The 14,441-nt window shown below is 47.0% G+C and overlaps 1 pseudogene; it reads left to right on the plus strand.

The window, feature by feature from the left end:
- Positions 1 to 2,240: 2,240 nt before the first annotated feature.
- Positions 2,241 to 4,319, plus strand: LOC121812725 (annotated as a pseudogene).
- The last annotated feature ends 10,122 nt before the right edge of the window (positions 4,320 to 14,441 follow it).

The following is a 14,441-nucleotide window of genomic DNA, read 5'->3' on the forward strand; positions in this document are numbered from 1 at the left end:
ACACACACACACACACACACACACACACACACACACAGTTAACTTTATTCAAACTTTGTTGAAAATTTCAAAACGGTTCTGTCAGGTTTATATTATTGAATTGTCATTTATGCGTAGAAATATTTACTCATATATGCTTAGTTTTACAATCAATTGCATATTGATAGAGGTTTGATCCTGAGCAGTCTGTAAAGACTCTGTGTGCCTTCCAGAGTGTTCTGGCATGCACACTCACATTCTGGGGGCACGAGAGAGGTCGTACCTTCCTTTATTGTTTTATGGTATATCAAACAAACCAATATGTAATTCTCTTTATTTTGGGGTGAGTCGATCTTCTGTTTTTCGACTGCAGTTAGTCCAGAATGCTGCTGCACGCCTTTTAACTGGCACTCGTAGATACGAGCATATCACCCCAGTTTTATATTCACTTCATTGGCTGCCCGTGCATTTTAGGATCCATTTTAAGTGCTTTTATTTGTTTTTAAATGTTTGTCCAATGCTGCCCCTGTGTACCTCTCTGAGCTTCTTCATCCATACATACCTTCCCGGTCCCTCAGGTCGGCAGACCAGCTCCTCCTGAGGTGCCCAGGACTAATCGTAAGCTCAGAGGGGATCGGGCGTTTGCTGTGGCAGCACCAAAATTGTGGAATGAGTTGCCTTTACATGTTAGACAGGCACCTTCCTTATCTGTTTTTAAATCACGTCTTAAAACATATTTATTTACCTTGGCTTTTAGCACAGCAGGACTTGTTGATGTCTCTTAATACGTTTCTTATTAATTATATTATTTTTAATTTTAAGATATTTTATATGTAATTTAAACTGTTTCCTCTCTGTTTTATATTTGTAGCACTTTGGTCAACATATGTTGGATGTAAAGTGCATTATAAATAAAGATGCTATGCTATATCCGTTTTAGTTCAAGTGCCTTTTGTTTAGATGAACTGCTGGACTTCCAGACCAGCAGGTTAGGGAAGTCATTTATGGGGTCACACTCTGACCCCCCCAACAACCCCACACCCCCACACCTACACACACACGCACACACTTATCTAAGACAAAGTGAGTCAATGTGTGATATGTAACATGTAATCCTAATGACTTTCTACCTCACCTACACCGCTTCTCTGAGATTTTAAGCACTTTCGGTCCCTAGTTATAACATATAGTTATTAAAGTTACATAATTTTCTCAAGGATCAGTAAACTTTTTGGCTGACGAAAACAAAAAATGTGCATGCTTGCACTCTCTGTAATGTACAGATTTCTGTACACAGAGTAGTGAGAAAGATTCAAGTGCCAGCACTCAGTAAGGTGCAGTAAGTGCTGAATAATTGTACTTTTTCAATAGTAAGTGTTGTTTTTTGATGCTCACTAAATTATGTAAAAGTGTATTACGTCCTCGGTGTAACAAGAATTTGTCTCCCGACTCCAACTCCACCCAAGAATAAGCCAAAACCAAAAACAAGTGTAAATGCAGTACACCCATTTATTAACTTTGGCAGTGAGCTGTGCCAAAATATTGAAACAAAAGATTTCTAAACATCCCTAATCTGTTTGTTCGGTGGGGGAGGCCCAGGAGAGAGGGGTGATGTGGCTGTCAGTCATCTGGTAGTTAAGAGCTCTCTGTACCATACCAGATTTCTTCCAGTTTGGGAACAGGAATCAGTCAACCCAACCACTCAGCAGGCACCTGTGAGGGACGAGAGAGAAACACCCACACATACATCCTCTGATGGGAAGAGTCTGTCACGGCGGGGTGCGCCGGTGTGAAGAATGAGGTAGACCCAGATGCAGACACGGTGGAGACAAAACGTAGTTTCAAAAATAAAGCGAGCCTTTATTGCAGAAGAAAAAACATAAAACTAGGGAAACTAAGGAGACGATGAACACTGTGTTAACAGAAGGCTGTGACACTCAGTGAAAGAACTACAACAAAACTATGAACACTGAGTAAACTAGGACACACAGTGTTAATCCCAGCTCTCAGTACAGTCAGGCTGACACAGCTGATGACTTGGACTGGGGGCTTCCCAGAATCCCGGGATGGAATGAAACTAACAGCTGGTCCGTTGTCCGAATCGAGTGGGTACATGCAACATACAGTGCCACAGCTCGGACGGGCCACAGAGCCAGCAGCCTCTTAGTCCAAACCTTCAGTGGGAGCTGAGTGCAGCTCAGTGGTTTTTCAGGCCTTTTTAGTATCGTGCTGTCCTATGCATTTATTCCTTTTACGAATGAACCAGGTGGTTGATTCGGACGGTCCTAAAGTTTCTGCTCTTATGTTTATTTTGTTATTTCCTGTGGTGATGATCTCTTTGGACCTCATATGGATAGTAATTAATTAACAATACGTGCAATTATTTTACTTAAAATCAATCAATCATCTGTTTAATTAACAGGTCTTATCTGTCCATGAAATGGCTTTAAAAAACAAAGACGTATCCTTGTGGCAGTCTGTTCAAATACATTCCAGATTTTAGAAAACTGACTTTGAGACCTTTATTCAGTGGTATGTTAATTTGATTGATCCATTATTAAACAGCATTATGAGCCTGGTCCAAGTCTGTGTTGGAGTCAGTCTAGGAAAAAAGTCACACCAAAAGGTTCATTGCCTCAATGGTGTCATTGATCACTTTTATAGCAGTAGCTGAATGAATGTTTAATTCTGCTTTTAATCCACATTACCAGATTGTGTATCAGGAGAAGGCTTAAAGGTCCTGGATAAAGTAATAAATAGAATAATATACCAACCCAATTACATCTCAAAACATGTTGAAAACCTGTGAATTCACATTGCAAAGACTAATTATGCAGTCCTGCTGGAGTCAGTTCATTTCCATAGAGGCACTTTGCATCAGCAGCACCATGCTCCAGTGCTCTGGGAGAGTTTATAGTCCTGAGAGTTGAACACTGGATGACTGACAGCTGTCCTTCATCACAACAGAAGCCACAGAAATCCTCCTCATCAAAAACATGACTTTGATCTGCGTCCTCATCTGGACTCTCCTCTGCTGCTGCTTCACAGGTAAAGTCCAGAGAATCAAACTCCTCTCCTCTATCAACATCTGTCCCTCTGAAATGAAGCCCACAAAACCATGAAGCTGCTTTATGTTTTTGTCTCTGTGTCCTCAGAGTCTAAACCTCAGGTCCCAGTGACTCAGCCTGGAGCAGTGAGCTCTGCTGTGGGAGGATCTGCCACCATAAAATGTACAACTGGACAGAATGTTTATAGCTCCAACCGATTTATCCTGGTACCAACAGAAAGATGGAGGAGTTCCTAAACTGCTCATTTACTATGCTAGCACTCGAGCAATCAGGGATTCCAGATCGTTTTACAGGCAGTGGATCAAACTCTGACTTCACTCTGACCATCAGTGGAGTCCAGGCTGAAGATGCAGCAGTTTATTACTGTAAAGGAGAATTTAATGTCAGCTCTTGGGAGCTCTTCACACAGTGAAAAACAGTCGTACAAAAACCTCCCTCAGTCAGACTGAACAGAAACTGCAGTAACTTCCAGCTGCAGCAGAGACTGACACAGTTCAATGAGCACAAACACAATTTCATGAAGGGACTGAATTTTTCATCATATCACTCAGAAATCTAAAGTTCACTATTAAATGATCATTATGGTGGAAACTTCTTTCTACCCACTCAAAACTCAGGAAATCTCAAACTAACACAGTTGTTGCTGTGAATCTTTGAGTAGTTAGAAGATGCTTGATCATGAACTTTGACCTCAGCTTCATAATGGATCACAGACACACTGTCTTTAAATCAAAAGAAACAAATCTCAACACTCAGTCACCCTGAAGCTCAGCGATTTCTGAAGATTATATCGAATCAGTGTAAAGTCAAATATATCCAGTTTTACATTCAGCTCTTATGACACCAGAGTTTTTCAGTTTTTTCTCGTCTTCATGTTCAGACAACAAACATTTGAAAGTGAGGCCTTTAGCCTGCATGTTAGCAGCTTTCAGCCAATCAGAGCAGAGTTCAGGATGAATAAAGTCACTTAGTGCATTAGTGTGAACTCATCTGCCTTCTGCAAAGAGGACCTTCTGTTCATTTAGATCAGCCACAGAAGAACTCAGGCACACATTTCATAAACAGCTTCACTATCATTAGCTCACACACTGATGCTAAATCAGTAGCATTTCAAGCCAAGCAGCCATCAACAAGGATTCCTGTCACTCTGTTGACGTCAGAATGAGTCTCATGTCATGTTTTCTTTAGGCTTCCAAGTTCACACAATTCTACCTTTGAGTTTAAACTTTCTTCAGAATTCAGAAAAATGCATGAAACCAAATATTTACTTTGTTTGTTGTTTTTAATAATTACTTTGCTTCAAGGAAAATTACCTTCAGTCAAACTACAAATGAAAACCACAAACACTTACAGTCACCAACAACTTTACAGATACAGTTTGGCGTGTTTGGTTTCATAATGTCTCACTGAACATCCAGAAATATCAATTTGTCCTCATTTCTGTCCTTCAGCAGAACAAATATCATTCCCAAAATCCTCCAGTGGATGGAAACTGGTGGTTCACGTCTTTTCCACGTCCATGCAGGATGTTTCACATGTTCATAGTGTCAGTCTGTCCTTCTTTCACACTGTCAGGCTGCACACTGTGAGTCAGGCCTGTGATAAAGAAATTAACAGAAAATGTTAAAACTGGGAAGTTTAGTAAATGTTACTAACCTGTAGTACCTGCACGTGTTTGTAGATAACTCAGCTGCAGTCATCCATTCTCTATTTCCTGTTTGCGTTGCACTTTAACAAGTTTCACTACCCCTGCATGGTGAATCAACGAGTGTTTGCAGACAAGTCAGCGACTGCAGTGATCTGCTAGAAACCAAACCGCCGTCAGTGCAACCGATTTGAGCCAGCAGTAAGAGTTTGTTGGCCCTGACTACAACCAGGTGGAGCAACAAACTCCAGCAACACCAACTGGTCAACGGAAACTTATTTTCCCCTCGTGACTGGAGGTTGACGGGGGGGACACTCGGCCTGTGTGACTGAAGGCTGAGGATCCACAAAAGGTTACAAAATACAGCAGATTCATTTGTTTCTTTAATACTTGTAAATTCTGATTCTTGTATAAGAGATTTCTTTAATATTGTAATTATGTTAATTATTAAATGTCTGTTCACAGTAAAAGAAATGATCTTGATATTTAGAAAACAGGTTGTTCTTCCTGTAACCTCGGCCTGTTGGTAGTTTAATTCTGCAGTGGGTCACATTCATAAGTTATTTAGTCCAAACTATCAGTTGAATTATTGATCTCAGTATTACTACACATGATTATTGGAGGTACAAGTGATGAATATGTGACCAAGTGGTCGGCGGGGTTATGAACAAAATAAATAAACTTGACAACGCCACCTAGGGGAATTACACCCCCAGGAAATATATTTAAGAAAAATAAAGAAAAGGAATAAAAGAAGACCGCACAGATTCAAGGATGCACACTGAGGCAGGTTGGCTTCCAATATTAAAACAGTTTTATTTATAGAAATGAATAAAATATTATAAATAATATTTTATAAATAAAATATTAAAAGTCAAGATGTAGCGTCATTATTGACAGTGTCCTACAGTAAAAATAAACAATCGTGGAACTTGGACTTACCAGCAGCCGTGGAACCAAAAGAAAATCACACCACAAGAATCACTGCAGACCACCCAGTGCTGTACAAAAGAAAGTGTGAAAACGACCCACCACCTGAGGTCCCAGGGCCACTGGCTCGTCCTCCTTCACTGAAATAAAACACAGAAAAGTATGTTAAAAGAATAAAAGGACACTGAGCGTCAGGCTCGCTACAAATCATAAAAAGACTAAAACACACCTTAATAACTTTAATAAAAGAAATCAACACACACACACACACACACACACACACGGGAAAGGCTTATTCCCCACGGGTCAAACTACCACTCGTGCTGGTAATAATTATTCTCAGGCGTAGGCCGGTCTGGCTCCCCACCGGCTGAGACCGGCCACCCAGGCGATTTAGAGTCCCAGCACGACACTCGGGCAGAGAATCACTTCAGCCCGATCACAGAAGTATGGGTACGAACAACAGTCCAGGGTAAAATAAAACACCAGGCGAACCCAAAAAAAGGTAAGCCTACTTAATAAAAACAAGATAAGACAAAACAAGACAAGACAGCAGACTCCACCAAGGAGGAGGCGCATCCAGGATCCGCCGGACCGCATAGGCCGGATGGCCGCCGACGAGCCGGGCGGGAGGAGGGGGCTCGGAAGGAGGGCACAGGGGGCTGAGGCGGACCGGCTTAAGCTGAGACACATGGAATGTGGGGTGCACCCGCCGGGAGGCCGGAAGCTGGAGCCTGACTGCCACCGGGTTGATGACTCGGTCCACCTCGTACGGCCCAATGAAGCGAGGAGCCAGTTTGCGAGACGTGCCCCGAAGTGGGATATTCCCAGCTGCCAACCAAACCTTCTGTCCCGGCTGGTAGTCAGGGGCTGGGGCGCGGCGGCGATCGGCATAGCGCGCAAGCCGTTCCTTCGCGCGCAGGAGGGCGCGGCGAACGCTGCGCTACACACGTTGGCAGCGCCGGAGGTGATGTGGAGCCGACGGGACGGAGAGAGTCAAGTCCTCTTCTGGGAAGAGTGGAGGCTGATAACCGAAGGACGCTTCGAAAGGAGACAGACCGGTGGAGGACGAGGTTAGAGCGTTGTGGGCGTACTCCACCCAGGGCAAGTAGGTAACCCAAGGGAGGGGTTTTGACTAGCCACGCACCTCAGCATAGTCTCCAGCTCCTGATTGAGACATTCAGTCTGTCCGTTGGATTGCGGGTGGAAGCCGGAGCTCAGATTGACCTTGGCGCCGAGAATGGAGCAGAAGGTCTTCCACACTTGTGAGGAGAACTGGGGACCTCGATCGGAGACAATTTCCAGGGGGATTCCGTGGAGCCTAAAAACATCAGTGATCAACGTTTGGGCTGTCTCAGCGGCCGAAGGCAGCTTGGCTAGCGGGATGAAGTGAGCGGCCTTAGAAAACCTATCTACAATGGTGAGGGCGACACACTTTCCGGAAGAGGTAGGGAGACCGGTAACAAAGTCAAGGGAGATGTGAGACCACGGCCGGTGGGGTGTAGTGAGCGGGTGGAGCTGACCTACGGGGTGCTTGGTGGATGACTTATTACGGGCGCAGACGGCACAGGCAGACACATAGTCCCTCACGTCCCTTATTAGCGACTTCCACCAGAAATGTCTTCTGAGGAGGTGCGTCGTTCTGCTCACGCCCGGGTGGCACGTGAATCTTGCAGTGTGGATCCAGTGGATGACAGCCCCACGGGCGGCGGTGGGAACAAAACGCCGTCCGGGTGGTCCAGTCCCTGGATCAGGGTCCCCCGGGAGAGCTCGGCGAATGGTCTCCTCAATTTCCCAGGTGAGAGCGCCCACCACGCAGGCGGCGGGTAGGATGGTGGCGGGAGGGGGCGCTTCACTGTCGGAGGAATATTGATGGGAGAGCGCATCGGGCTTAATGTTCCGCGACCCTGGATGATAGGAGAGAGTGAAGTTGAAGCGGGCGAAGAACAGAGACCAGCGGGCTTGGCGTGGATTCAACCTCTTGGCGGTTCTAAGGTAAAGTAGATTCTTATGGTCTGTCCATAATAAGGTAGGGCTGTTCGGCCCCCTCCAGCCAGTGGCGCCATTCCTCTAAGGCGAGTTTAACAGCTAGGAGTTCCCTGTCGCCGATGTCGTAATTCTTCTCCGCGGGGGTGAGTCGGCGCGAGAAGAAGGCGCACGGCCGGAGTTTATTTTGAGGCCCAGACCGCTGGGAGAGAACCGCTCCAACTCCCGCATCAGGCGCGTCAACCTCAACGATAAACTGCTTAGAAGAGTCTGGATGGGTTACAATGGGTGTGGACGTGAATAATCGCTTTAACTTGGCGAAGGCTGCGTGGGCCTCCGGGGACCAGGTGAAAGGCACCTTAGATGAGGTGAGCTGGGTGAGAGGCACGGCCACTTGGCTGTAGTTCCGAATGAAGCGGCGATAAAAGTTCGCAAACCCCAGGAAGCTTTGGAGCTTCTTCCGCGACTCCGGGACCGGCCATTCCAACACTGCCTTGACCTTCACCGGGTCGGTCTTCACCTGCCCACCTGCTAGGATGTAGCCCAAGAAGGAAATAGATGAAACATGGAACTCACATTTCTCTGCCTTGACGTACAACCTGTTTTCGAGCAGCCGTTGTAGCACGCTCCTCACATGGATGTGATGTTCTTTGGGCATTTTGGAAAAGACCAAAATATCATCCAGATACACAAAAACAAACACGTTCAGGAAATCCCGTAACACGTCGTTGACTAGGGCCTGAAAAACCGCCGGGGCGTTAGTTAACCCAAACGGCATCACCAGATATTAGAAGTGCCCTAGTGGGGTATTGAAGGCGGTCTTCCACTCGTCACCCTCACGTATCCGAACCAGGTGATAGGCGTTCCGCAGGTCCAGCTTGGTGAAGACTGTGGCTTCCTGGAGTGAGTCAAAAACAGAATTAATTAGTGGGAGGGGATATTTATTCTTGACGGTGATGTCATTTAGACCCCGGTAATCGATGCACGGGCGAAGCGTCCCGTCCTTCTTTCCCACAAAGAAAAAACCCGCAGCCACGGGAGAGGACGACGGCCTAATACGTCCTGCAGCTAGCGACTCCTGGATGTAATTCTCCATGGTTTCTCTTTCGGGGCGAGACAGGTTGTACAGTCTGCTAGAGGGTAGCGAAGCTCCCGGGAGTAGATCAATGGCGCAGTTATATGGTTGGTGAGGTGGTAGTGAGAGCGCCTCGTCTTTACTGAACACCTGCCGTAGATCGTGATATTCAGGGGGAACGGAAGAGAGGTCTAGTGCTGGTGGCGGGACTGGGCTCCGTTCCGTTGAGGCGGGGGGAACGGCTGACCCCAAGCAGTTTGCCAGACAAAACAAACTCCAGCTCGCGATTCTCTTTCTGGCCCAGTCAATGTGAGTATTATGCCTCTGTAACCAGGGGTAACCTAAGATAAGTGGGGTGTCAGGAGCGGGGAAAGTGAAAAAGGAAAGCTGCTCCTGGTGGTTTCCTGATGCAACTAACTGTACTGGCGCGGTTTGGTGAGTGATATAAGCAAACACCTGATTATTCAATGTGGACGCAGGAATGGGCGGTTCGAGTGGAGTAAGAGATACCGCTAACCTCTTAGCCAGTTTCTCATCCATGAGGTTCTGTTCCGCCCCGGAGTCCACCAGCGCGGGGCATGTAAAAGTCTGATTATTAGTCACAATGGTAACGGACAGTAACAATCGGGGTCTAGTAGTGCTTAAAGTGCTGCCCACCCGTATCCCCGGACTTACTGGTGGGCCGGGTCGTTTGGGCGGACCGGGCAAACAGCGATGCGGTGACCGGGCCTCCCACAGTACAGGCAATCCCCAGCCCGGAATCGGCGTTCCCTCTCCTCCGGAGAAAGCCGAGAGCGCCCGATTTGCATGGGTTCGGGCGGAGGAGGCGATGGAGAGCGCGTACACGCAGCCGTGGGTGGGGACGAAGAAACACGGATCCCGGGGCGCAATACGGAGCCCATAGGCTTAAGCCGCCGCTCGGCATCCCTCTCCCGTAGGCGTCTATCGATCCTGCGGGCGAGGGAAGCCAATTCTTCGAAGGATTTAGTTTCCTCGTGAAACGCTAGTTGGTCTTTCATCTGGTCGGTTAGCGACCGTAAAAAGACCCCACGGAGGGCCGAATCGGGCCAACCCACGGCGACCGCTCTGGTACGAAACTCGACTAGATACTCCGCAATACTGCGCCGCCCCTGACGGAGCCCCAGCAATTTCTGCGCGGCGTTGTCCTCCGAGACTGGAGGGGAGAATGTAGCCTGGAACTCCTCCAGGAAATCGTCGTAATCGCAATCACGAATGGGGTGAGAGGTTAAATAAGCCTCAGCCCATGCTAAAGCTCGTCCCCGTAACAACCCCACAAAGTAGGAAATCTTAGCAGCATCCGTGGGGAAGGCGTGCGGCTGAAGAACAAGGAGCATTGAAAAAGGAACCCCCCAGACAGGTCTAACTCCCCGTGGAAGGGCTCCAGCGGCGGAGGTGAAACGCTGCGGTGCACGGGGTCGGGCGGCTTGGTTCGCAGCTGATCCTGAGTGTCACTGAGCTCTTGGTAACGGTCTTGGAGTGATTGGAGCTGCTGATCGTGGCAGCCGAGAATAGCGCCCTGTTTATTGATGGCGGAGCGGAGTGGATCTGCTGGGTCCATACTGGCCAGTCCGTACTGTCATGAACCGAAGTTCCGCGCACAAGCTGGACCCAGAAGCAGAGCACACACACACCGGGGTATAAGAAAAAAATAAACTTTATTATAACTGAAGGTGTCCCGGGAGGGTAGAAGGGAAAAAACGCGTGGAACCAGAGAAACCGAAGGACCGGGAGGTGAGTTGCGCAGGCACGCCGAGAGCGGGACTGTGGGAGGGATGATAGCGGGGCCGAGGGAGCCGGAGGGAGGGGTGAGGGTCTGCGGGGTAACTCCAGAAAAGTCGAGGCGGCGAGTGCTGATCGTGATCCAAATTCCGGACGGGCAGGTGGACAGGCAGGTGGCTCAAAACACGCCGAGTTGTGATCGCTGAGAGACGACTACGGACTGGCGTGGAGCAGCAGGCTGGGCAGGATTAAATAGTCCACCTGGTGATCGCCTGGGATGGGATGCAGGTGTGGAGTTAGCAGCCACGCCCGTGGCCGTGGGCATCCTATCAGCACCTCGGACGCCGGGCCGCGGACCATGACAGAAACATAGTACCGGAAAATGTGATTACTGTGGGGTAGAGGAAACTGTAGAACATGTCATGTTGCAGTGTCAGAGGTATCAGGTTGAGAGGAGACATTTGATTCAAAATCTTAGTAACCTAAAAATCAAACTGGATCTGGTTGATTTGTTGCGAAAGGAATCGGGAAGTAAAAGTTATCAGGCCTTATTTCAGTTTTTAAAAGAGGGGAACCTGTTTGGAAGGATTTGAGATTTTTTTTTTTTTTTTGAGCGTCGTTCCAGACCATACTCCATACCAGTTGGTGGCGGTAAACCACCTTTCAGTTGTTTGCCAACTGCCAATACAACTGTAAGAAAGAAGAAGAAGAAGGCAGGGTGCAGTGGGTCGTCACACAGCAAAAACCAGTCTTCAGTTCTGTGTTACTGATGACTCCCGTGTGGAGTGTGTCGTGAGAGCAGTGAGACCCAGCGGATTTGAACACAGGCATGAACACATCTCTAGGCCTGGCTATATTATCTTTCCTTCAACTTCTCCTCACCAAAGATAAGATTAAACTCAGAGTTTCTAAAATGAGTAAAGTTTAATTGAGTTCAATATTTTTTGTGATTTTCATTATTCGGTTTTGGTTTAGCTTTACTAAATTCCTTTAATAAAATTTCCTGCAATTAAAACCGACATTGTGGACTTTTCCACTTTTGTAAAAACAATAACGGTAAAAGTCTGGTGTTATTCTTATTGTTATTTACATCTTTTTATAAGTTTAAAAGATTCAAAAACAGGGGCGGAGAGTACAAGTTTAAGAGCACTAAACTTTAAGAAAAACACAATAGAATAGGTTAAGAAAAGAATAACATACAAGAATAAAATACTATATACCATCGAATAAGGTACCAACAAAATAAAATAAAATACCCTGTTATAGTAACGTATTACCTATAGTAGGTATACGTCTTGATGCATTCTCAATTATCCAAGAAAGTAAATTTCCAAAAGTTGATTCTGTTCATCTTGATGTAGCTTTTTGTGAGAGAAATGTTTTGTCACTCATCCAAGTGACTTCTTCAGTCTCAGCTGACTGCAGGTTTCCCCAATCTTATAAACAGTACAATTGTATAATGACTGAAACCAGCCCACTGAGGAACAATGGGCTGGCAGGTCAGTTCCTTAATCTTAATTGTGCAATTTCTCATGACCGTTGATCAACAACCACTGACCAAAACCCACTGATCAATGGCCATGAGTACCATTCACAGAGAGTTGGGGAATGGCTGCAATCAAAAAATGAAAAAAATTGCACTCGGTACAGCACATAAATATTGCACATAATATTGCATATAAGGGAGACTGAGCGAAGGCTATTGACAGGGGATTTCTAAGAATCACCCCACAATTCTTCAGCTAAGACACCTGAGTTAGAAAACACAAACACTGCAGTTGTCTTTACTCACGAGGGCGGCCACAGAGCGCTCGTCCTCGCAGGAGGCACTCACGGACTCGTGCTCTGTCACTGTCTGCGTTCTTTATTTATACAAGCTTGTGTGTGTACAAAGATAACAAAGTTATTCTAAGAACTCAGAGTTGAGGTTCCCCTTTTCTAAATCTGTATGTTCTTAGAAAAGAGGAAGCTGTTAGTTGCTAAATAAGTTTATCACACAAGAGTTTATGTGAAAAGTCACGTAGCCATGTGGATTGCTTAGTGATCCATAAAAAGACACATTTCATGTAGCTGATCACACTATGTACAATTCTCTTTTGACAGCTATCATGGTGTATTGGATGTTTGTGTGTGTCTGTCTGCACATGTGTGGTCATCTACAGAGACCATGTTTTAGAGTCTGACAGCGGTTGGAACGAAACACCTGTGAAACCCCTAGGTCCCACATCATGAGTGCTGCAGCCTGCCACTGAAGGAGCTACTTACTGCTGTCAGAGTCTCCTGCATGGGGTGGGAGATGTTGTCCAACATGGATGACAGCTTAGTCATCATTCTCACCACCTGCACTGGGTCAAGAGGGCCAGTCTCTGCAGCAGGTACAGCCTGCTCTGCCCTTTTCTGTAGAGGGCATCTGAATTGTGAGTCTAGTCCAGTTTGTTGTTCAGATGAACACCAAAGTACCTGTACCAGGTACTGTAGCTATCCACAGCCTCAATGTCCATATCTTCGATGCTTAGTGGTTGCAGTGGAGGATGTTTGTGCCTGTGGAAGTCTACCACCAGCTTCTTGGTTTTACTAGTGTTGATCTGTAGGTAGTTCTGCTGGTACCAGACCACAAAGTCTTGGGTCAGTTCTCTGTACTCCCTCTCATCCCCATCAGTGATGAGGCCGACTATTGCAGAGTAATCAGAGAACTTCTGCAGGAAGCACTGGGTGGAGTTGTGGGCGAAGTCTGCAATGTAGATGGTGAAGAGGAACGGAGCCAGAAAACTCCAGTGCCAGGTTGGTAGGCAAACTGAAGCGGGTCCACTGATGTGAAGCTGTGCCAGGTCGAAGCTTGCCGGTATCTTCATCAGGTGGGATGTCAGAACCACTGGCCTGTAGCTGTTGAGGTCCTTGGGATGTGGAGTCTTTGGCACTGGTACAACATAAGAAGTTCTCCAGAGCTGTGGAGCTCTCCCCAGCCTCAAGCTCAGGTTGAAGATGTGCTCCATCATCCCACACATACGATCTGTGCAGGACTTGATAACCATTGAGCCGATGCCATCTGGACCCGCTGCCTTCCTGGCTCTGATCCTCCTCAGTTCCCTCCTAACTTGGATGGTCGAAAGAGACGTGTGCTGGATGCTGTGGTTGGGGGGTGGGGAGTAGTGAGCAGGGTGAGTAGAGGAGGTGTGAAGTGACTGAGGTGTCAGAGGGGGAACAGCTGCAGTGGGTGAGTGTTCAGCCAATGTTGAAGACTGTCTCCTGGTTTAATCAAATCTGTTAAAAAAGTGATTCAGTTCATTTGCCCACCTCATATTCCACAGTGGCAGAGAGTTTTGATCTGTGTGGCCAATGATGGTTCTAAGGCCTCTCCAGACTTCACTAACATTATTCTGCTGAAACTGGTTTTCCATCTTCTGCCTGTAGCTGTCCTTCCCATTCCTGATCAGACCTCTCAGCTCTCTCTGCACCATTTTCAGCTCCTTCTTGTCTCCAGCTTTGAAGGCCCTCTTCTTCTGCTTGAGGACAGCTTTAATTTCTGGGGTAATGCAAGGTTTGTTGTTGGAGAAACACTGCATGGTCCTGGTGGGTATGATGTTATCCACACAGAAGTTAATGTAGCCCATAAGGCAGGTCACAAGGCTGTCGATGTCTTCCCCGTGGTTATCACAAAGCACCTCCCACACAGTAGACTCAAAACAGTCCTTAAAAGCCTCCTCGCTCTCCTCCGACCATCTCTGCACTGTGCAAGGCCAGTCCAGACAGCATACCAACTTTGGCCAGGGTAGGACCCTGGTATGCTGTGACCTTCGGCTCTGGCTGTGCGGGTCCCTTACGCGCCCGACCATCTCTGCACTGTGCGGGCGATTGGTCGCTCCCTGCATACTAAAGGCTCATATACAGGAACAAGGTGCACCATGTTGTGATCAGATCTTCCTGGGGGAGGGAGAGTTATAGCTCTTCAATCTTATTAGGGAGTGATCTCACATTTCCCATGATCAACAAAGGGAGAGATGTCTGTAACGTGTCCGAT

The sequence above is a fragment of the Haplochromis burtoni genome, unplaced genomic scaffold (assembly GCF_018398535.1).
Source record: "Haplochromis burtoni strain Fernald_Lab_line unplaced genomic scaffold, NCSU_Asbu1 Contig_764, whole genome shotgun sequence".
NCBI lineage: Eukaryota > Metazoa > Chordata > Actinopteri > Cichliformes > Cichlidae > Haplochromis > Haplochromis burtoni.